General features: G+C 42.2%; 1 protein-coding gene across 3 annotated transcripts in view; it reads left to right on the top strand.

Annotated features, from left to right (window-relative positions):
* Window positions 1–7,143: 7,143 nt before the first annotated feature.
* CUL1 (cullin 1) overlaps window positions 7,144–22,080 on the top strand; it is an 86,439-nt gene continuing 71,502 nt past the window's right edge. The window contains exon 1 of one of the 3 annotated variants that reach the window (XM_032237679.1): window positions 7,144–7,363. The gene's annotated coding sequence lies outside the window, so the exon portion shown is untranslated. Of the gene's footprint in view, window positions 7,364–7,454; window positions 7,552–22,080 lie in introns of those variants that run through there. The other 2 variants (XM_032237681.1, XM_032237680.1) reach the window with 2 other exon arrangements.

The raw sequence follows: 22,080 nt of genomic DNA on the forward strand, positions 1-22,080 counted from the left end.
TTTTGTATAAATCACTCATGAGTTTTCAGAATTAGAATCATTGCAAGGTGGTAGTCTTATAAGATGCCTAGGGATGTGTCTTATCAAGTAATTTGAGAATGATTTAACCTTGCTGGGCCTAAGGAAGTGGAAAGGGTTTTTTGCATTGTCAATGCAACCATCTTCAATTAGATCCTTGTCACCTTGTCCCTTCTGGCTGGTGAAAGCCTCCAGGATGGTGACCAGCAGGTGGATACATACAATACTAAATTCCTCATTTCAAGAGAGGACATGCCTGGGACTTTTTAAAGAGGCCCTAGTTTATCCTCACTTGGCTGCACCTACCTGGACAATTTTATCTAGTCTTCCATCTCTCCTTTTTGAGGAAATTGATAGAAAAGGTGGTTGCTCGGCAGCTCCAGGGGATCATCAATGAAAGATTTCCTGGGTGTCTTTCAGTTAGAATTCAACAGAAACAGCCTTGGTTGCACTCGTGCATGATCTCTGGCAGGAGCAGCATGAGGGAAGTGCAACCATTCTCACCATTTTTGATCTCTCACCTTCCTTCAATAATATAAGTCATGGTATCTTTTGGGGCCAATCATGTGAGTTGGGACTGGGTGGCAGTTTTGCACTCCAAAATTTGTCCCAATCAGTGACAGGGAATGAGAAATCCAACCACTTGCTGATGGTGTCCCACAGAGCTTGGGACTCTATCCTTTCTAATGTAACATTTTTTGAAGTATTCCATTAGATTATTCATCACCATGGTTGAAATTCATCAAGATACTAATGATGCTCAGTTCTATGCCTTATACAAGTTACAATCTCTCTGCCCTCTCCCAATGCCTGCTAGATGTCCTTGTAGAGACCTGGTTGAAGAACAAGAATCAACTGAACCCTGGCAAGTGAGTTGCTTTGTGTGTAGGGAGTCTCAGCATCCAGGTTTATCATCTCTAATTAAGGATGAGGTTGCACTACTTATTCAGGCCCAGTTCACAACCTAAGGCTTCTCTTGGACTCACATTTCCTGCTTAAAATGCAGGTGGTGGGCATGACCAGAAGAGCTTTTGTACAGCTCTAGTTTTTGCACCAGTTGTTAACTTTACCTGGATCATAGCAATAGCAGTTAGACTTATATACCGCTTCATAGGGCTTTCAGCCCTCTCTAAGCGGTTTACAGAGTCAGCATATCGCCCCCACAGTCTGGGTCCTCATTTTACCCACCTCGGAAGGATGGAAGGCTGAGTCAACCTTGAGCCGGTGAGATTAGAACCGCTGAACTGCAGATAACAGTCAGCTGAAGTGGCCTGCAGTACTGCACCCTAACCACTGCGCCAGCCTCATGACTCCCTGCACTCAGTTATTCAAAACCTAGTCATTTCTCATCTTGACAACTGCAATGGCTGTACACAGGTTACCCTTGAAATCATTCAAAAGCTTCAGCTTGTGTGAAGTATGGCAGTCTTTGTGGCTCCTAGGATAGGTTCAAGAATTCATTCATTACTGGTCTGCTTCTGAGTGCAATTCAAGGTGTTAAACATTCTTATTGGCTTAGGTCCAGGCTCCCTGATGAACTATCTCATCCAGCTAGGACAAGCCAGTCCTATTCATGCAGACAGAGAGGGCCTCTAGGGATCCCATCAATCAAAGAACTCCAACTAACAGAATCCAGAAGAGGCGCTGCAGTGCCCATTGTTTAGAACAGCCTACCCTCTAGGGCAGGAGATGTCAAACTGCGGCCTGCGGCCCAGATACAGCAGGCCACACCCAGCTCAGCTCAGCAAAAAAACATCATGATACACCACAAGATGGCAACTTGACACAAGTTTGACACCCATGCTCTAGGCTGGTTCTAAGAATTGCCCTAGTTCTTACCCTAGAACTGCCCCCACCTTCCAACACTTCCATAAGAGCCTGAAAATATAGCTCTGCCATTGGCCTAGGGACCAAATGGGGGAACCCCATGCTGGAAGTGGTTAGTGGATTGATGGTAGACTCCACCTACCACCACGGCCCTACTTACTACTTTCCACCCATACATCTTTTTGTCATCATGTATTCCCCTTTTCTTTTTTGTTGTTTATTTTATTATTCCATTATTTTGCTTCTGTTTTGTTTACACTTCTTTTCTTCCTTTTTATTGTTGTAAACCATCTAGAATAGCGCCATGGCAAGATAAGTAGCAAATGAATTTTACAAACAATCATCCCTGAAACATCTTAATGAATCCAAATGCTCTTTGGAAAGTTTTATACATGTATGTATGCATGCATACATACATGTATGTGTCTGTCTATCTATCTGTGGTACTGTTACACATGGTAAATATAGCTATAAATCAGTCCTACTTTGAGAAGAGTATTGTGTGGGTTAAAGCAGGCAAAAGGATAGAAATGTATTAAGATTAATATTACTTTACTAGCAGCACATGAGGAACACATACATGAATTTATGATTGATATAGGAATGCTTAAATACATTGAGATAAAGATTAAACAATTATGTATTGTTTTAGAAAGGTTTTCAGCTGATGATTACAACAGAATATTGCGAAGTGTTTTAAGGAATTTTTTATATTAGATTTAATGATGTAATACTGACCCATTCTGGGCCCAAGGGTCAGTGGAGTGAAAGAGCTCATAATTAGGGCTGACCTGACCAAACAAGCCAGGGCCGCCTCCCAAGATGAGATGCACAGTGTGAAAAGCACCTGTACTGATTGCGCAGCAAGCCTCCATCCACATCCAGATTATTGCCACTGCCATCCTAGGGATGACTGTTATCAGCCAGAGTGCTCCATAAAAAGACTAGCCTTCTGCCTGCAGCTTTCCCTACAGAAAAGGGAGTAAGCCTGAAAAACACATTTCTAGGAGTTAAGGTAGCAGGAGTCTGAGAGAGGTTGGGTGACAGCAAGGATCCTAAGAAAAAAGCCTGCTCACCTTGCTTCTATTGGTTCTTAAAGATATACAGCACTAAGTTGTGCCTAATAGGTAGCAGGAGAAAATGGAGCATTCATTGAAATTATAAAAATCAAAAGGAATGAGCAAGTGAGGGAGCACCTCCCTCCTCCTCCTCCCTCTCTCTCTTTCTCAGGTCATCCTAATCCATGGGATTATTGTTTAGAAAATTACTGTTACCCCCTACCTTCTTTGTAGGAGATGCTGCAGGCAGATGGACAGAGCCCATTCATGGAGCACTCTGGTTGACATCCCAAGCAGTCATCCCTAGAATGGCAGCAGCAGGGTCACAATCTGGACATAGATAAAGGCTCATTGCGGTGCTTAGTCCGGATGCTCACCAGGCTGTGATTCCCATCCTGGAAAGCGGAAAGGCACCTACTGGGGTAAGTAGTCCTAGTTATGAGCTCCACAAACCCACTGCATCTTGGGTCTGGAATGGGACATGTTTCTTCTGGTGACAGGAAGTGTCTTCTCTCCTTCCTACTTGGTCTGATTGTTCCTCAGCGATGATTCCCCTCATTACAAATTGTCCTTTTCCCCTACATGAAGGGTTTCTTCTGGTGGGGTGCCAATTTGTCCCTATGTCCAATTGGCTGTGGTGACTTATTCTGTGCTGATCCAGCTCTGCCCACTTGTCTGCACCTACCATTCATGCCCACTTGTCTGCACCTACCATTTGTGCTGAGTTATCCATGCAGAGTCATCTGTACTGATCCAGCCACACACTCTCTGTGCAGACCCAGCACACAGCTCACCTGGCCACATTCACCCAGCAATAGTAAGTTGTCCCAGATCCTATGGAAAGGAAAAGCACTGGTTAATGAAGCTACAATTTTTCCTATTGAACATTATGATAGAGATGAATCTTATGTTACATTATAAATCGAGATAAAAGAATGTCAGTTTACTTGATGCAGAACTTGATCTTTGTTGACTGTGTATCCTAGAAAAGTTAATTTTGAATTGCAAGGATTGGAAAGGATAATTGAAATAGGGAAAAATGAACTTGATGTTGATGAAACCTATGAATAAAGCATGCATTTCTTTTACGTGACAAGTCTGTACACAGAGAGACACCAATCACTATAAATCTTAGGTCTAAACTGCTCTTTATCATTAAACCTTTCTATTAACTTTATTATTTACATTTACATTTTCAATAAACCTCCTTTTAAATTACCTCCTCTTGTTTACAGATATTCCTGAATCATTTTGGGGTTGCTCCTATACTGATATTGTATTTTTAAAACCTGCTGAATCCTACCTCAGAGATCCAAAGATTTAACTCTCTGGTGTCACGAAATGGGTTCACCAAGCTTCACCAGCTAAGCTGCAGTCCAGTTTATTTAAATCATTTACTTGGATTATTTTATATACCTGAACACAAAAGAACTTTTCACTGCAAGTGTGGGTGCTATTTTTCAGTTGCTTCTATCTTCTATCAAACTATAGGTTACACTCTTACAAGGAACTCTAGATATTTGTAAGCTTTGGATAACAACATTTGCCAGGCCTGATTAAATATTTTATGACTCTGACTAATAAAAAGCAACCTATATTCCACTCTTGGTTCAAAAGGGTGCCTGAGACTTTTGGCTACTACTATTTTGTCTGTTCTAACATCAGTAATTATTCTTTTTAATTAATCTTTTGTTTTCCTCATGAATAAATTTTGTTCCACTCTTCAAATGTTAAGCTTTAGCCATTTATTAATTAGAGATTCTAGCTATTCCAAATGTAAGACTGAAGCACTGTACAACTATGAATCTTCAACTCTGTTTTCTGATATTACAGAAGTTGTCAAAATAACTGTTTGCAGACCATAAATCTGGTATAGAAACCTTGCACAAATCTAATAAGCCTCTACAAAATCCTGATTTTTGCTGAACAGGCTGCTAAATAAGCTGCTCAATTATCTTTCAGTCTTTGTACCAGTATTTCAGGTTCCCTCTGCTATTGCCTATGAGAATTTTCTTATTAATGTTGGGAGAACAACTTGCAGTGTTACTACAATGCTTCTTGGAATGGCTTCTTCTGGGTGGTTTCTAATTGACAACCTCGTGTGCCTAATGTGTTTTTCTTTGTCAGCAACTCCATGTGAATCATGTTACTAAAATTATTATAGATTGGCTTATTCCTATAAATGTGAAAATGTTCAGGAACTTCTTCTAGGCCAAGAATGCACAAAAGGGGTTGTCACTGCCACTTCAGTTCAGTGCATCCATAGTTGAGAGGAATGAACTAATTACCAGATAGTTTTTATCCTTTCAGAAGCAGAACACAGTGAAAGCTCTACAGTTCCTGTCAGTAACTAAAGCCTTTCTTTCCAGCAGCAAAAATGTGTGCTACTTAAAAGTTCTAGCACAAGACTCTTGATCCAACCTAAAATATCTTTCCAGATTTTTGCTGATTAAGCAAATGGAAAGGGTCCTTGATTCTTCATAGACAAAGATTGTTAGACTCCTGGAATGTTCCTAATGAACTTCTTAAAAAAAATCTGATTGAAACTACACAGGATCTGTGGGTTGTGGAACTGATTACTTTTAAGGAACCATGACTTCTGTTGGACTTTTGATTCTGTTGCAAAATTTTCAAGAAATGTTACTTGGCATTATTATCACATTGTACTCATTGTTGGACTTTAATGTTATCTTATGCAATTGTTTATTTGTATTTGCCTGCAACAACTTTTTAGTTACTGCTCCACAACCCACAGATCCTGTGTAGTTTCAAATACTAACTACACACTTTCTAAATATAATAGTGGTTCAGCAAACTATAAATAATTTTAGAACCAAATGAGGGAATTGTTATCTGGAAGTCTAGGCTTCATTAGTAGCATTTTAAAAGATGATATTAGCAGTTTTAACATGACAGTTTTAGGTCTTTATTTTTAACTCCAGGAAATCATGTTTTTTTCTTCTTCATCAAGACCATTTCTTTTGGTAAGTGAAAACTTACTGTTTCAGCACTAAACAATAGAGAATGTCCTTGAATATGTTTTCAAGTTTTAAAATACAAACCCAGCTGGGAAAGAGTAATGTAATCTTTAAATTTGACACTCTTGGGGAACACTACCTAGAATTAATATTTTCTATTGTTCAAGTATAACATGTAATCAATGTCTTTTATTGTTTGATCACTTTTTTTCTGATGTATCACATATATCAAATGTACACGTCATTTATTTGTGTACCCTATAAAAAGATATGTCTTAATAAATGCTTTTTGCTTTGCCTGAATGATGATTGTCGCAGCTTATATTTTTAGTTGGACAAAGAAACCCTTTGTTAAGGGTAAAAGTTTTCTCTCAAATTCAGGGCCCAAATTCTTATCAGCTATATTCCAAACTCGAAGTTTGTAGACAACATGCACAATAAGAATCTTACAAACAGGTTTTGGGACAACAATTGAATCAATGTCACCTGTGGATATTTGCATGCTTAATCTTAATGATCCAACAATTGGTAATCCATAATCAATTTAAATTATTTTTAAAACTTTATATTTATTATAAGGCAAGAACAGAGCATGTTATAGTTTCTGATGGTTATATTTTTCTAGCCCTTGAACCATCGAAATGTACTCCCTCCCTGGGAAAAATTTCTATGGGCATCTGCAATGTTTGCTTCAAAAGGTGTCTGCGGATGGTCCTCATTTTCTTAAAAACAAGAGATAATGAGTTACTAAGGAATTGAAGGTCTAGTGGCTGTTAGCATGTCATACAATGCCTGTACAGTACAGTAGTATTTATTGATCTATTCCAAAGTATTGCGTTTGGAAACTAATAATTAAAAATACTGGCAGAGTGGGCAACACTTACAAAGAAAATTGAAGTTACAGAAATAGTGTTTTGTTCTCCTATCTTCGCGATTTCAATCAGATTTTTGGACAGGCTATGCTTTAATCGGCGTAAGCGGGGCTGTTTGGTTTACCGTCTCATTTTCAGGAGAGCTCTAATTAGATGGTATGGGCCTTATTGGTTTTTTGAAACCGGGTGCCTTATTCCGTTTTAAACCAGTTTAATTATTGCTGGGAACACAGAGATAAATGGGCAAAACGAGTTTGAGCATACAAGATGTAAATAGGTGCGCCCAGCTCTGGCGGTTCCTCTGGAAAAAAAGGAATCTTTCCAATTAAGGGGCGAATTAACTATTTCCTTTTTTTCTTGTTCACTTATGGCAACGGACGTAATCGGGAACAATTAACGATTGGCTGGACGTGGGGAGGGGCGCATGGCAAGTGTCTATGGAGGGGCCGCCCTCGCGCCCCGTTTAGGAGATAAAGCCGAGCCAGCGAAGGCGGATGACGCTGGTTGTACGACGGCGGATCCGGAAGAGGCGGGCTCGCCAGGTTGGATGGACGAGGGTGCCGGGGCCTGTCTGGATGATTGTCTGACTGCGGAACGAGCGATGTGGGGGGTGAGTAGGGGCGAGAGGGGCGGGAAACCTCTGGCCCGTCTGGGAAGGGAGGGGACGAAGGCGGTCAGAGAGCCACAGGTTACGAGGAGCCATGGAAGTAGGGCGGCGGTAGTAGGCCCGGTCCCAGGTTGTGGCGCAGCGAGCCTGAACCGGGTCAAATGAGGTTGATCGTGCCGTCGGGCAGAGCGGTGGGGTGTCGTTTCGGGATCCTCTGAACCGGCGGAGGGGGGGGGGAGAGGGAGGGGAGCTTAAGAACCGCCTGGCTTTCTCGCGGCCGCCTCTCCTGCTCTTTCATTGTAAGGCCCCTCACGAAGGCCGGCGGCGCAATATGACGGCGTCGTCGTCGTCGTCTTTTGCCGGCAGCCTGCAATTAGCCCCGCATCACCTTCGGCCCGTTTTTCTAGTGCATTAACAAAGCTCCAAGAGTCACTCAGCAGCACGGCCTCTTCCTTTTTCTTCCTCTGGGCCCTGACCTCAACCCTTTTCTTCCCCTTGCGCGCCGAATGCCGCCGTCGCGTTCCTCCTTTGTGCAGCGTTTTTTTCACTTCCACCTCGCTGTGCTCTTGCTTCGTTACTCCTCACCCGTAAAGCTTTCCCCAGCTTCCCAGTTGCCGTTGGCCTGATGTGTTCCGCCTTCGAATGTGCGTCTGCCCTGCCCTGCCCCTCCCGCAAACCTCACGCGGTGGCCCCTTTCGTGGGGGTGGGGTGCCTTGCCTCTCCCGTGTTCGGCAGGCCAGATATGGTTGTTCAAGTGGGTATCTGCGTTGTTCAAGTGGGCAAAAAACTGAAGTTTGCTGCCAGTTGAGTTAATAGATATTTACGCTGCTTTAGGTTTTTTCATCCCTTTAGGATTAAAAATAGTGGAGGACCAAGAATGTTTGTTTTTGTCTGCAAAGTAGGCAGACGCTTTATCTGCACCAAATTCCTATTCCATTAGTGAAGCAGTTTTAACAAGCTCTTCATCCCTTCATTGTACCTGTTCAACTTTTTAACTATTGACATACATATTGTCTTCTTTAAGTTTTCTATTTCACTCTTGGCCACCGTAGGTTTTTTTTTCCTTGAGTTGTTTCACTATCTAATGACAAATAGCATTTTTAGAGAAAAGCATGACAATTCTAGCTTTTAATTAAATTATAAGCAACAAAAGCCTTTTTTAAGCAAATTGTTGTGAAAGCCTGTCTTTTGAAGTGCAGTTGAATTTCATCATATGGAAATTATTGTTGGTACTCTATTTGTCTAGGTAGCATAGAAAAGTAGCACAGTAAATTAATGATTTAAAAATGTCATTTTAGTTATTGTTATGTTATGTGAAACCTATAATCATTTCCTACACCTCTTGGAATATGAGTGTGGATTGAGAAAACAATTTTCTTACAAAAATATGTGCATCATAGAATGTATTTAAAAATTTGAGATTTGCAAGTATAGAAATAAAATAAGCCATTGTAGTTTGTTGAATGGTTCTTTGATAAGGGAACTGAGGAAACAGGATTCAGAGCCTTATTTATCCATGATTAGTTGCTGTCTCTAAAGCTAATTCTATTGCCCCAGGTTTAAGTTTCAAAGATATGACAATTATAATCTATATTAGTCTAAAATATATCAAGATATATTAAGTGGAGAAGTATCAAAAGGCATTACTTAAAAGCTTGTTTCCACTTCTAAACACTAGAATGACTTGGTGCCCAATAAGTAGACGTACTTAAACATATAATTTATTATGGCAAGACTATTGGGCTTCTATATTGATTTTGCTGTAAGTTATGTACTTTGGAAAAATCAGGATTCTCCAATAAGAGAGAGAATTTATAAAAGTGCATCTATGGTAAAGCAGAAGTTGTCGAACTTTGTGCTACTGTGATTAATATGTGCAGACTTTTAACCCATGGATAAAATGAATTTTACTGAATGTTTGGCAATGAAGATGTTTATATAGTTAAATTTTTATGTATATATTACAATATTTACACTTGGGTGATCTTATATTGAAAGCAGGAGCTGAATCCCAGAGTGAATTTTCCCATTGTTTAAACTTTGGTGTCCAAGCCTGATCAAGGTGGTTTTTTAAAAAAATCCTATTCCCACAAAGTTGCTTTCAACCCTAGGATGTGAGTTGCCTTGAATCCACAGCTTGTGAATCTGTTATTAAGAATTTGTTATTTTGGAGCACATCTGTGACAGTACTTTCAACACCAAACAAATTAACCTAATTGTAAACTTGAGTATTATACCAAGTTTTAATTAATAAAAGCTAAGCCATCTATTTATGAAAAGGAATATTGTTGTTATATATAAAAACATAACCCTTGAAGTTCATTGTAAGTGAAACTTTTTTAAATCAAAGTTTTCTAAGGGATGTGTTGGTAGTATTGTTTATTTTTAACATGAGATTAATGATAAGACTAATTAAAAATATTATATACTATTAAAACTCTTGGGTCTGTTTCATTGTTTCTCTATGTCAAAGAATGCTGGCTTCCTTAGGGTACTCATAGGAGATGAGATGGAGACATGCCCCTGTCTTCACATTGTTTCCCTGAAAATAATAAACTCGGAAATAGTTTGAGCTGCTATGACTATTATTTCTTGGTAGTTATGTCCTCCATAAATGTATCTAAACTTCCTTTAAATTATCAGAATTACTGATATTGTCATATTTGTGGATTAATTATGCCTCTGTGAGTGGCTTTTCTAAATTTTGTTGTCTTTTCTAAAATGTTCTGAATTTTTTTTTAAGTTAAGCTTCTTTAAAAGTTCACTATTCTTAATGTTATAACAGAATAAAGCATTTCTTTTCAACTACTTTTTTTAATAACCCAAGTAGCCTCAAACCTTCAAGACTTTTTAAAAAATAAGATATTTCAACCTAATCATTTTAGTTGCCTGCTTCTGCTTTTTTCTAGCTCTATAATGTATTTTCTTTAATTGGCAATCAGAACTGTGACAGCATTTCAGATGAAGATGTACCATAGATCAGAATAAAGACAATACCATATTGGAAGTTTTATTTTTAGTTGTATTATTAATGAACCCAAGATTGGAATTTGCTATTTTCACAATTGCTGGACAGTGAGTTACCGTATATACTCGAGTATAGGCCGACCCGAATATAAGCCGAGGCACCTAATTTTACCACAAAAAACTGGAAAAGTTATTGACTCGAGTATAAGCCTAGGGTGGGAAATGCAGCAGCTACCGGTAAATTTCAAAAATAAAAATAGATACCAATAATGTTTTTGAATATTTATTTCAAAGAAAAACAGTAAACTAGCGGTGTATTCAATGAAATACTTCACTCACCTCATGATGCTGATGTCCCGCTGTGATGATGATGTCCCGTGCAGCCGCGGGAGCGATGTCCCGCCTCCTATGACACACGGCACAGTGATTCCTATCATTGGATCACTGTACCAGAGGAGGTGGGACATCGCTATGTGGCTGCTTGCCATAACAAGGAGGAGGTGGGACATCGTTGCAGAGCGGCAGGAGGGGGAGGAAGGGGAATCGTAAGACAGCCCTGCATTACATTAGAACGTGAGGAGGGGGGATGGTGCGGTGCGCGCTGTGCGGCAAACTGACACAGAGGGAGGGGAAACTCACAGGGGCACTGGGCCATTCACGAGTGTCACCCAGCGGCATGGCCCCACCCCTTTTTCTCCTCCATTTCGGGCAAATTTTTCACTGACTCGAGTATAAGCCGAGGCGGCTTTTTTCAGCCCAAAAAGTGGGCTGAAAAACTAGGCTTATACTCGAGTATATACAGTAGTTTCTTCACTTATCTGTCCATTCTAATTCTAGAACTCTTTTATGCTTTTTTTTAGAGAGTTGATATCAATGCATATATGAAGATAGCAGAGAGAGAGACATTTTTGCCCTGTTTTCTAATAGATTTGAATATTCCCACATTTCACAAATACTCTTTTGAAACACATTAGTTTTGCCCTTTATCACCTTGAGTAGTTAGCAAAATTTACAAATTTAGCTGACCAATTGCCTTATTGATTTCAAGACAGAACTTTAAGAAACCATACTATTTACTCTTATCTATTTAGGAGATTGCCATTGCATTATGATCTTAACATTTTCATTTTTAATTAATTAACAATCTAAAAAGCCAAGTCACCTTCTTCTATAGGTTTACTGAGAATCTTTTGGTGAGACATTTTATCAAGGGCCATTTGAAAATCCAGGTTATACAATAGCACTTTGGCTTATATACCACTTCATAGTGCTTTACAGGACTCTCTAAGCAGTTCACAGAGTCTTCATATTGCCTCCAACATTCTGGGCCCTCATTTTACTGACCTCAGAATGATGGAAGGCTGTGAATCTTGATAGATGGCAGTGGGCAGAGTTAGCCTGCAATAATACACTCTAACTACTGTGCCACCATGATTCAATGGTTACTGTGGCTACTATGCCACCATGATTCAATGATTACTCATATGCTACTCAAAAGTTGCTCAGTGCCACTTTTACTCATATGCCAGCTAATACCTCATTTTTTAGAATTTAGAAATTTTACTGCTGTTAATTTTCCCATATCATCTTGTCCTTTTTTAAAAACTGTTGTCACATTGGCCATCTTACAATACTCTGATATTAAGCCTTATTTAAAAACAAAGCTAGGTATGTATTTGTATGCAGTGTTATTGTTAGGAAGTTTGTAATTTCATATTTATTTTAGAAATCCTCGGTGGATGCCAAAAGTGCTGATGATTTATTATTAATTGTAATAAACTAGTAATAAAATACCGGATCCTGCAGTACTTCACATTTGAAGGAAAAAGAATATTTGGATAGACAGAGTTATATGTAGCTTCTATCAGTAGCTCAAGTACTAAGTAAATCAAACTTATCTTTTCCTAGGATTGTATTGTAGTTGCATAGGAAGTTAGCAAATTCAGAGAAAAGATGAGGCTGTCTTTAAAAGTTGGCAGTATATCCTTGTGCTCTGATATGGTTGCTCAGTAATTCCAAAGGAGAATGTACACTTAAGGGAGAAATACACAGTATTTAGTTTCTGTATTGTCTATGCTTGAGCATCCTTTTCACTATTTTTTTATTGCCCAAACCTTCAGTGGCAAATTTTCTGCAATAAGTCTTCATTGAAGAGATATAAACCTGTAATTGTTACTAGCACAATAATGATTTGCTGATATTGGTTAAGTATTATAAATTGGTACTAGGGAAATTGTTCCTCTGAATCTAATATTAATTATAATTTACATTGGTTGTGTTATATTGTTTGCTTTTTCTCCTGAATTTTTCCTTAGAATTGACTTCTAATTTTCCATGTTGCTGAACACGAATTATAGTGACCTCTTAGCTTGATTTATTCATAAATTGTGGAATATATTCCACTTGAACCATTAGTTAAATATGGCTCTGTTCTGTTTGCAAATACTTACGAGCAGTGTAATAGCATTATGATAATAGATTTCAGTGATTTACAGCATGAACTTGATTTATGATTTCCGGTTTTTTTATTTTACAAGAAGCAAAATTTCTTAAGATTGGTTTCATTTCAAATGAATTCATACACAAGAATAAGCCATGGCCAGTTTGGATACCTTAAATTTAATGTTTTTTAAGCTTTTCAGCTCGGGTCTAATCTGTTCTACTAAACCTTGCTTTATCTTTTGATGTTACACTGTTAATATGTGATATGTTATGTGTTTGGTATTCTCTGATAAAATTACATAGCCAGCAAGAAAGCACCAGAGTTAAATACAGTCAGCAATGATTAGAATAACTTGCAAGTAACAGCAAACAAGATTTTTTAAAAAGGAATATGGATATGATAATAAACTTGTCCCCAAAACACCACTTTTACATGAAAACATATGTGTTGTGTTTTAGGTGCAAACCTATAATAAATCTTAGAATGCAACGTACATTTATGAAATCTATATAAAATTTGAAAGAAGAAAATATTACTGTCTAATTTTCTTAGATCTTAGATTCTTTGAAGTAAACAACATACACTGTATGGTAAAAGTTGGCTATGCATGGATGAAGTTTTGGCAGTAATTAATGCAGGTGACTTTGAACTATAGACAGTCCTCAATTTGTAACAATTTATTCACAACCATTCAAAATGATGACAGTGCAGAACAAAAGGACTTGCAGCCTGAGCTCAAAAGGTATGACCTTTGCATTGCCCATGGGATCGGGTGATGAAAATTTGGTCACTTGCCTTTTTTTCCCCCCCCTTAACCATCAAACACAGAGGTGCTCTCCTCATCCACCTCTCCTCTATGCCTAAAATTCCAAGGAGCTCCAAAGACTGGCATGAAGCACCCCCCCCACCCCCCGTTCCCATACAAAAGATCAAATATGAGAAATGGCAGCCCAACCTTTCTCTAGGGTCGTGGAGCAGTATGCACCATTCCCAGCAATCCTAGGCAGAAACTTGCAGGCCACAGCAATGGTGCATGCTTCATTCAAAACCCAACTGGTATTCATTTACATGCTGTGGAATTTCAATTCCTGCTATTTTCTTTATCATTTCAGTCTCATCTATTTTGGTTATCTTTGTAGTACAGGCACTTTAAACAGCATTTTGGGATTCATTATTTATTTAGTGCTAATGTTTTCTAGGGACTCTATAAAAAATAAAAAGCATCACAGTTCCAGCCTGCAGGCCAAAAGTCTAAAACTTTGAAAGCAATGGGAGAAACATTAAACAAATATTAGGCACTAATTCTTTGCAAGTGGTTCTTTACATCGGAATATTTATTGAAAGAGGTGGTCCTGAAAAACAAGGTCCCAGCAGCAACTACCGTATATACTCAAGTATAAGCCGAGTTTTTCAGCCCACTTTTGGGCTGAAAAAAGCCGCCTCGGCTTATACTCGAGTCTACAACTGGATCCGGCAGTGCTGTTGCCTGTTGGAGGAGGAGGAGGCGAACCAGCCTGCCATCGCCGGCCACCGCTAGCCCCGCCGCTCTTCCCGACCCCTTCCAAGCCCCACAGTCCAGCGGATGGAGCAGCGAAGCCCCGGGGCTTCGCTGCTGCTCCCCGCATTTGCTGCACGGGGATCCCTTGGAGAGGGGATTCCAGCCTGCCATCGCCAGCCACCGCTAGCCCCGCCGCTCTTCCCACCCCCTTCCAAGCCCCACAGAAGGGGGTGGGAAGAGCGGCGGGGCTAGCGGTGGCTGGCGATGGCAGGCTGGAATCCCCTCTCCAAGGGATCCCCGTGCAGCAAATGCGGGGAGCAGCAGCGAAGCCCCCGAGCTGCTTCTGCTCCATCCGCTGGACTGTGGGGCTTGAAAGGGGGTGGGAAGAGCGGCGGGGCTAGCGGTGGCCGGCGATGGCAGGCTGGTTCGCCTCCTCCTCCTCCAACAGCACTGCCGGATATCCGCCCAACGCTGCGGGGGCGCCAGCGGGAGCTTTGGCGGCTTCACCTCAGCCGCAGCGCTGGGCAGCAAATGTGCTGGTGCTGTTGGAGGAGGAGGAGGCGGCGGCAGCAATAGCACCTGAGGACAGGACAAGAAGCAATGGAAACTTGTCAGAAGGAGACTCAAGCTGGAAATAACGAGAAATCTGACAGTAAGAACAATTAAAATCCTAGGAAAATGTCCTTTCATGAAAAATTACTTTTTCAGTTAACTCTGCCTGACATTAGTTGGGTGAACAGAAATATTAGTTGGCCAATTCTAAAAGGGAGCACCAGAAAGAACTTAAAATATTTTTTAAGAGAGCTGGGTTTTTCATTTATATTATATGTATGAACAGAATTAACACAAATTGCAGATACCAATCAAACATAAAGAAAAAAAGGATGAAATAATGCTCATTTTTAAAAACTCAGTGAAAATAAAAACAATATACCAAGAAGGTGGCATACTGGTTGTGATTTGATCTCTTCGGGGGATCCCAGGGATCCCCTATACAAGTATTTTAATATTGCAGACTTGCAGTATTATAAGTCATACTGATATTATAGAACACTTTAATTAAGCGGGTCCCTTGAATAAACATAACTTTGAGTTTCAAATAACACTGATTTTTTATTTTTGAAATTTACCATAGCTGCTGCATTTCCCACCCTAGGCTTATACTCGAGTCAATAACTTTTCCAGCTTTTTGGGGTAAAATTAGGTGCCTCGGCTTATATTCGGGTCGGCTTATACTCGAGTATATACGGTAATGTGATAGAGAGCAAAACTGTAAAAAGTCAGATTTTCCTGTAAACATAAAATACAATAGAATTTTTTTAAATTTTTCTTGTTCAAGAATTGCTTCTGGTGGGGAATGGCAGCCTGATACTCTTAAACGCTGTAGTTAAAAGGCATGATCATGGCATATTGGCTGTTATGAATATATATCATTGTTGAATCCTTAATGTTGATCCATCAGTGTTTCGATAAAATGGCTTAAAGCCAGCTAACTCACCGCTATGGATTTATATATTAGTGCTAGGATGCTAAAACTTGCAGGGGTTTAAATGGGAATTGGCTATTTGATACACATCTGTGTCAAATTATACTTTGAAGCATATCTATATGTAAATGTGAAATCCATCAGCAACTTCTTTGTGTGCTCCTTGAAAAGATACAACTGATCTCTCAATGGGGGACATGTGAGCAACCCCAGATAATTTGAAGAATCTGAATCTGAAGTTGCACTACCCTAATTTTATATAAAAAACTGTTAATCTGATTACCACACTTATTCTTTTTGCATTATTTAGCATTCTGACATTCCTGCTTGAGAAAGAAGGTTATTAATGTATAGATTGACATGATCAATCCAAAAATGGGGTTTTATGGCCCAGTTTTGATAATTAGGTGACCACATGACCAAATTTTGCATGCTTAGCAACCTAACCACAGGTATATGTTTGCAGCATCCCACAGTAACATCTGCTTTGCCAAAATGCATCATTTCCAGTTTTTAGCAAAACAGCATTGATAATAAACAATTCACTTAATGATTGGATTCATTTAACAACATTGGTGGTTTGCTTAATGACCATCACAAAAATATTATTTTACAACTGTTATGACAACGACTATTATGGATTGCCTCCATTATAGTTGTATGTCGAGGACTACCTGAATATTAGTAACATGACTCCTTGTAGTGCTATAACAATATAGTCAAGTCTTGATTTAACAGATCCTCATTTATTAAACTTTAGATTTTGTTTACTTCTGTTTAGTCATGTTCATTTCTCCATTGTTAGTGGAGATAGCATCCAGAATGTGTTAACTTTGATCTAATAGGGATTGGGTCTGCATTTTCCCCAACATCCTGTACTGGCTCCACAGACTCCAACTCAGTCTCCATTGGGACCAGACCAAAAAAAGCTGCTCTCCTCAAAAAGTGTTTTTTTTTCTTCAGGAAAAGTTGATTTTTGGGAGTTAAAAGGAAATTTTTCTATAGGGCTTGCTCCCTTTTATTGACAGCCGCAGGTGAAACAGCCCGAGACATTCCTGGGGCCCCTAGGATTCATCGAGCCGCCAGTTGGCATCCCCAGCACTCCAATGCCGGAATGAGGCTCCAGGTTGCTGTGCCGTGTGACCACGGAGGTGTGAAAAGCAGCGAGGCAAGGTTTTGGGCTGTCAGGGAGCTGGGGCTTGCTCCCTCGTTAGCCATTTTGGGAGTCCTCCTGGGTTCGGCCACCATTATGAACTGCATCTTGGCGCGAATACTTCCGGCTGCCATTTTAGAGCTCCATATTGTGGCAGTTGGCTTCATCAGGTTGGAGAGCCTAGTGGAGTGCAATAAAAGGCCCAGGAGAGCCAAACTTTCCTTAGGGCCCAGGTGAACCCAAGTTTCGAAGTGGAGAGTGCTCAGGAGAGCCTAATCCGGCATGCAGCTACCCAGTCGAGGCGTGGAACTTGCCTGATTGTCCCAGCATGGCTGTGATCTGGACACAGGCCATGGCTAATGCAGAACCACCCGGTGAACCATCACCACTGCAAGAGGTGATAGCTGGGCCATCAGGGGTGAAGGCTGGGAGAAAGAGGGCTGCCCCTCCCCAAGTTAGCCAGTGGGATCCTTCTGCTAAAATATCTAAGGCCTCACAGAGGGTAGAGAACAGGCATCAAAGGGCCCTTGACAGGAAATTTGCAAGGGTCCAGGAGGCAGCTAAGAAGGCAACTGTGCATCCCCAAAACCAGGATACTCCATCTCGACCTGAATTCACTACAGCCCAGGTCTCTCTCCAGCTGGGGGAGATGTCTCCAGACAGTGAGGAGGACATTGCTTTGTCACCTCCTGAGGGCCTGCAGTTGGATTCCCATTCTGCCTCACTGCCTTCACTTGACCTGGGGTTACCCCTTTCTGCATCCCCTTCACCTGACCATAGCTCTTCGCAGAGGGTGCAGACACCATTACCGGATATGGTAATTATATATATAATTTCGGAGGCCATTAAACAGGGCATTGCTGCGGTGCTCCAGCAGAGACGTTCTAGTCGCTCTTCAAAGGGCAGCAGGGCCCCTAGGAGGGTCGCGACAGACTGCAGGTCAAGATCCCAGTCCACTGCTCCAGTTGATAGGTCACCAAGCAGATCCTCCAACTCTGAGGAGGAAGAGGGCAGAATCCGCAGGGTGGTGAGGGCCTCCACTGCTTCTTTTTCACTAGCGCCTCTCTTCATTGGTTAACGGACTTGCAGGATAGGATCCCAGCGTCGGATTCCAGGTCCCATCAGGACCTCAATAAGCTTAAGGCTGTCATAGAATTCTTGGCTGACGCTTCCTTGAATGCGGCCTGGTTTGCTGCCAAGGCCATGGGAGCCTCGGTGGTGACCAGATGCCTCTTTTGGCTCCACCAATGGCAGGTGGACACCAGGTACAAATGGTGTCTTGCATCTGGGCCCTTCGACGGAGACAAACTTTTCGGGGGGAGCCTGGAGCCCCTGCTGTTCGAGTCTAAAGATAAGAGAAAGATTATCCCATCTCAATATAAAAAGGCAGACGGTCGCTCAGCCCCATTCTATTGTAGGTCACCCTTTCGAGGGGCAGACAGGAATTCAAATTCTCCCATCCTCAACGTCAGTTCCAGTCCCATCAGGGTCAATAGCAGGATAGATCAGGCAAGGATATCCAGGAGTACCAACTCCAGAGGTCCTACAGAGGGGGATCTGGTGGTTCCTTTTGGCAGCAGAAGTGACTGCATTCCAAACCTTCCCATCAGGGGTCGATTGGCTTCTTTGCCTCCTGGTGGGAGGAGACATCTGGGTCAGGGAGACGGTCAAAATCAGCCTCTTGAGTTCCTATTCCCCTCCCAAGGTCTTTGAGAACATGTCCAGTATCTTGAGATTGGGACAAAAAATGGCTAGTAGACTAATTTATTCAGTATCTTCTAGACATAAAGGCAATTCAGCCAGTCGCAAAGGGACAGAGTGGACGGGTTTTATTCCCTCCTGTTCATCGTTCCAAAGGCCTCAGGGGGTTGGAGAGCAATTCTTGACTTAAAATGCTTAAACCGCCATATTGTTTACCCGGGGGGGGGGGGTTCAAGATGCACGCTCTGCTGACCATCCTAGAGTGTGTATGAAGGAACCACTTTCTCACCTCGGTGGACCTCACAGATGCCTACCTGCACATCCCAATTCATACGGACTATAGGCAGTTCCTGCGGTTCTGCTACCAAGGGAAACACTTCCAATACAGGGCCCTCTCCTTCAAGCTCTCATCTGCCCCCAGGGGTTTCACAAAGGACCTAGCCGCAGTAGCTGCCCATCTTCGAACTATTCCCATCAGGAGCCAGTGCTACCTGGATGATACCCTTCTGATGTTCAGGTCAACGGATCAGGCAAGGCAGACATAGACATGATGATGGCAGTACTCTGAGACCACAGCTTTTCTATAAATCTGGAAAAGAGCCACCTTTCCCCCACGCTCCATCTCCTTCATCTGTGGGTGGTCATAGACATGACAAGGGGCAAGGTTTTCCTCTCTCAGGCAGGACAGCATCAGGCCTTGCCCAGGAATGTAAAGTCCCAGCACAACAGCCAGCCAGCTGATCGTGTTGTCACAACTCCTGGGGAAGGTGGTTTCCTGTTTCTCCATCATTCCTTGGGCCGGTCTTCACAGCCCGACCCTGCAATGATTCCTGCTCCCACACCAGAAGGCCAACAGAAGCTGCTCTTCCATCGTGGTGCACCTGCCCTGAAGGTGATCAAGTCCCTGAAGTGGTGGACATTCCCTGCCATATGCCAGGGATCGTTGTTGAGGGAGCTTTTCGTCTCACATTGATCACTGTTGCCATTCTGACTGGATGGGATGCTCACCTGTGATCAAGTATGACCCAGGATCTGTGGTCTTACACAGAAAGCCAATACAGCATCAATTGGCTGGAACTGTGGGCCATACATCTAGCCCTCATCAAATTCAAATGGGAAGTAGTCAACCACCATGTCTTGATTCTCACTGACAACATGATGGCCAAGGCGCATATTAATCAACACGGAGAGACACGGTCCAGGTCCCTCATGCAAGAGGCCAATCTGCTCGGTTGCTGGGTGGAAAAACAGATACTGTCCATAAGGGCCGAGCACATCTCAAACTTTCAAGCGGAGTGGCTCAGCCGCTCCCAGATAGACCATACGGAGTGGATGTTGCATCCCACCCTCTTCACTGAGCTGATAGCACATTACGGAAACCCAATTATCGACCTGTTTGTGATGAAGGAGAACAGGCAGGTGAAGCATTTTCTGGCATGTTACACAACCGGAGGGCACAGATGCTCTGTGGTGCAAGTGGCCAAAAGGCCTTCTCTATGCCTTCCTGCCCGCCTCTCATCCAGTGGATCATCAGGAAGATGCTGGAGGAGTATGGTGAACTCTCCTTCTGGCCATTTTGCCCGTGGTTCATGGACCTGATTTCGCTGTCAGTGGCACCTCATTGGAGGCTTCCAATGACCCCCACTCCCCCAGCCAAGGCTCCATCACACACCCGGACCCGCAGTGGATCAAGCTGACCGCTTGGTGGCAAACCCTGAGGGAGGCCAATTTGTCCCCCAGCATCATTACCACCATTCAAGCTGCCAGGCATTCTTCCACAAACCATATTTATGACGCTACCTGGAAGATGTTTCCCCGTTGGGCACTTCCTCCCATCACAGTCCCTGATTCACATGGTACTGGATTTTCTTCAAGAAGGGCTGGACAGTGGCCTAGCTCCAAACATGCTCAAGAGGCAGACGGCTGCTCTTTCATAAGTCATGGTTTACGGAGAGTTTCTGTCTCTGGCGCATCATCCTTTGGTCCACTGTTTTCTCTGTGGTGTTGCCAACCTTCGTCCTCTGACTGTTCATCTTTATCCCACTTGGGACCTGCCTTAGGTGCTGCTTGCGCTCACGGAAGCCCTGTTTGAACTCTTAAGGGATACTTCTCTATGTTACCTGTCCCTCAAGGTGGTCTTCTTGGTTGCCATCTCCTCCGTCAGGAGGATTTCTGAGCTAGCATCCCTGTCGGTGAGGCAAGATTTGTATCTCTTTCATTAGGACAGAGTCGTGTTGAGGCTCGACCCTTCCTTTATTCCAAAAATCAACTCCAGATTCCACAGGGCGCAGGAGGTGATTTTGCTGAACTTTTTCCCGGCTCCAACTCATCGATTGGATTGACAGTGGCACCCTGGACATGTGGAAGGCTCTCTGGATTTATTTGCATCGGACGTTGGCATTGAGGCATACAGAGGCACTTTTTATTTTTTATCAATCTACATCTTTGGGATGTAAGGCAACAACTTCATCATTGGGGTGATGCATGTATGCTGATGCATCAGCATGTATTTCAAAAGCTTATGACTGCAGTCACAGGGACCTCCAGGCCACAGCTTGGCTTATTCAACTAGCGGTGCAGCTACTTCAACAGCTTGGGCCATGCAAGTTTTGCTTGAGGAGGAGTGCAGGGTGGTCACATGGTCATCGCCATCACAGTTCATCCACCATTATAAGACTGACAGTTTTGCATCAGCGGATGCAGCATTTGGCAGGTGGGTTCTACAGGCGGTGCACATGATCCAGGAATCGGGCCCGGTCATCAGCCCACCCTTAAGGACAGTCCAGGCTTTGGTATGTCCCATTCTGGATGCTATCTCCACCATCAATGGAGAATGGGCATTAGTTCTTACCTGAAACGCCCATTCTCTGGGCAGGTGGAGATAGCATCAGCCCCGACCTGGAATATGGAGTGCTGGTCCATTGTCTTGGAGGAGAGATATTGGTTCAAATTCGTCCTTTGTCAATCTGCAGTTTCAACTTTGCCTAAAGCAGGGTGGAGCCAATACAGGAAGCAGGATGTTGGAAAACATGCAGACTCAGTCCCTATTGGATCAGATAGAGTTAACCCATTCTGGATGCTATCTCCTCCTACCCAGAGAACGGGTGTCTCAGGTAAGAACCAATGCCCATTCTCCTGTAAGGGCCCTTCAATTCTGTCAGAAGGTTTTTAGAAACGGTCTGACATTATCTTCTTTCTAGGGCTAAGAGAAAGCAACTATTCCAAAGTCATCCAGTTGGTTGTTAACTAATGCAGGACTAGAACTTGTGTTTTCAAGCAGATGCCCTTGATCATTTAGATCAAACTGTTTTCCTAAACTTTGAATGCAGTGGAATAAATTTACATCAATCCCTCCCCCCAAAAATATTGATTTCTGCATTAGTATTTTATTCTAATATTTTTATACTCATATGGCTTTAATCACGGTACTGATGTGGGAAAGAAACAAGCTGTATACTTCCTCATCCTCAAA

The sequence above is a fragment of the Thamnophis elegans genome, chromosome Z, assembly GCF_009769535.1.
Source record: "Thamnophis elegans isolate rThaEle1 chromosome Z, rThaEle1.pri, whole genome shotgun sequence".
NCBI lineage: Eukaryota > Metazoa > Chordata > Lepidosauria > Squamata > Colubridae > Thamnophis > Thamnophis elegans.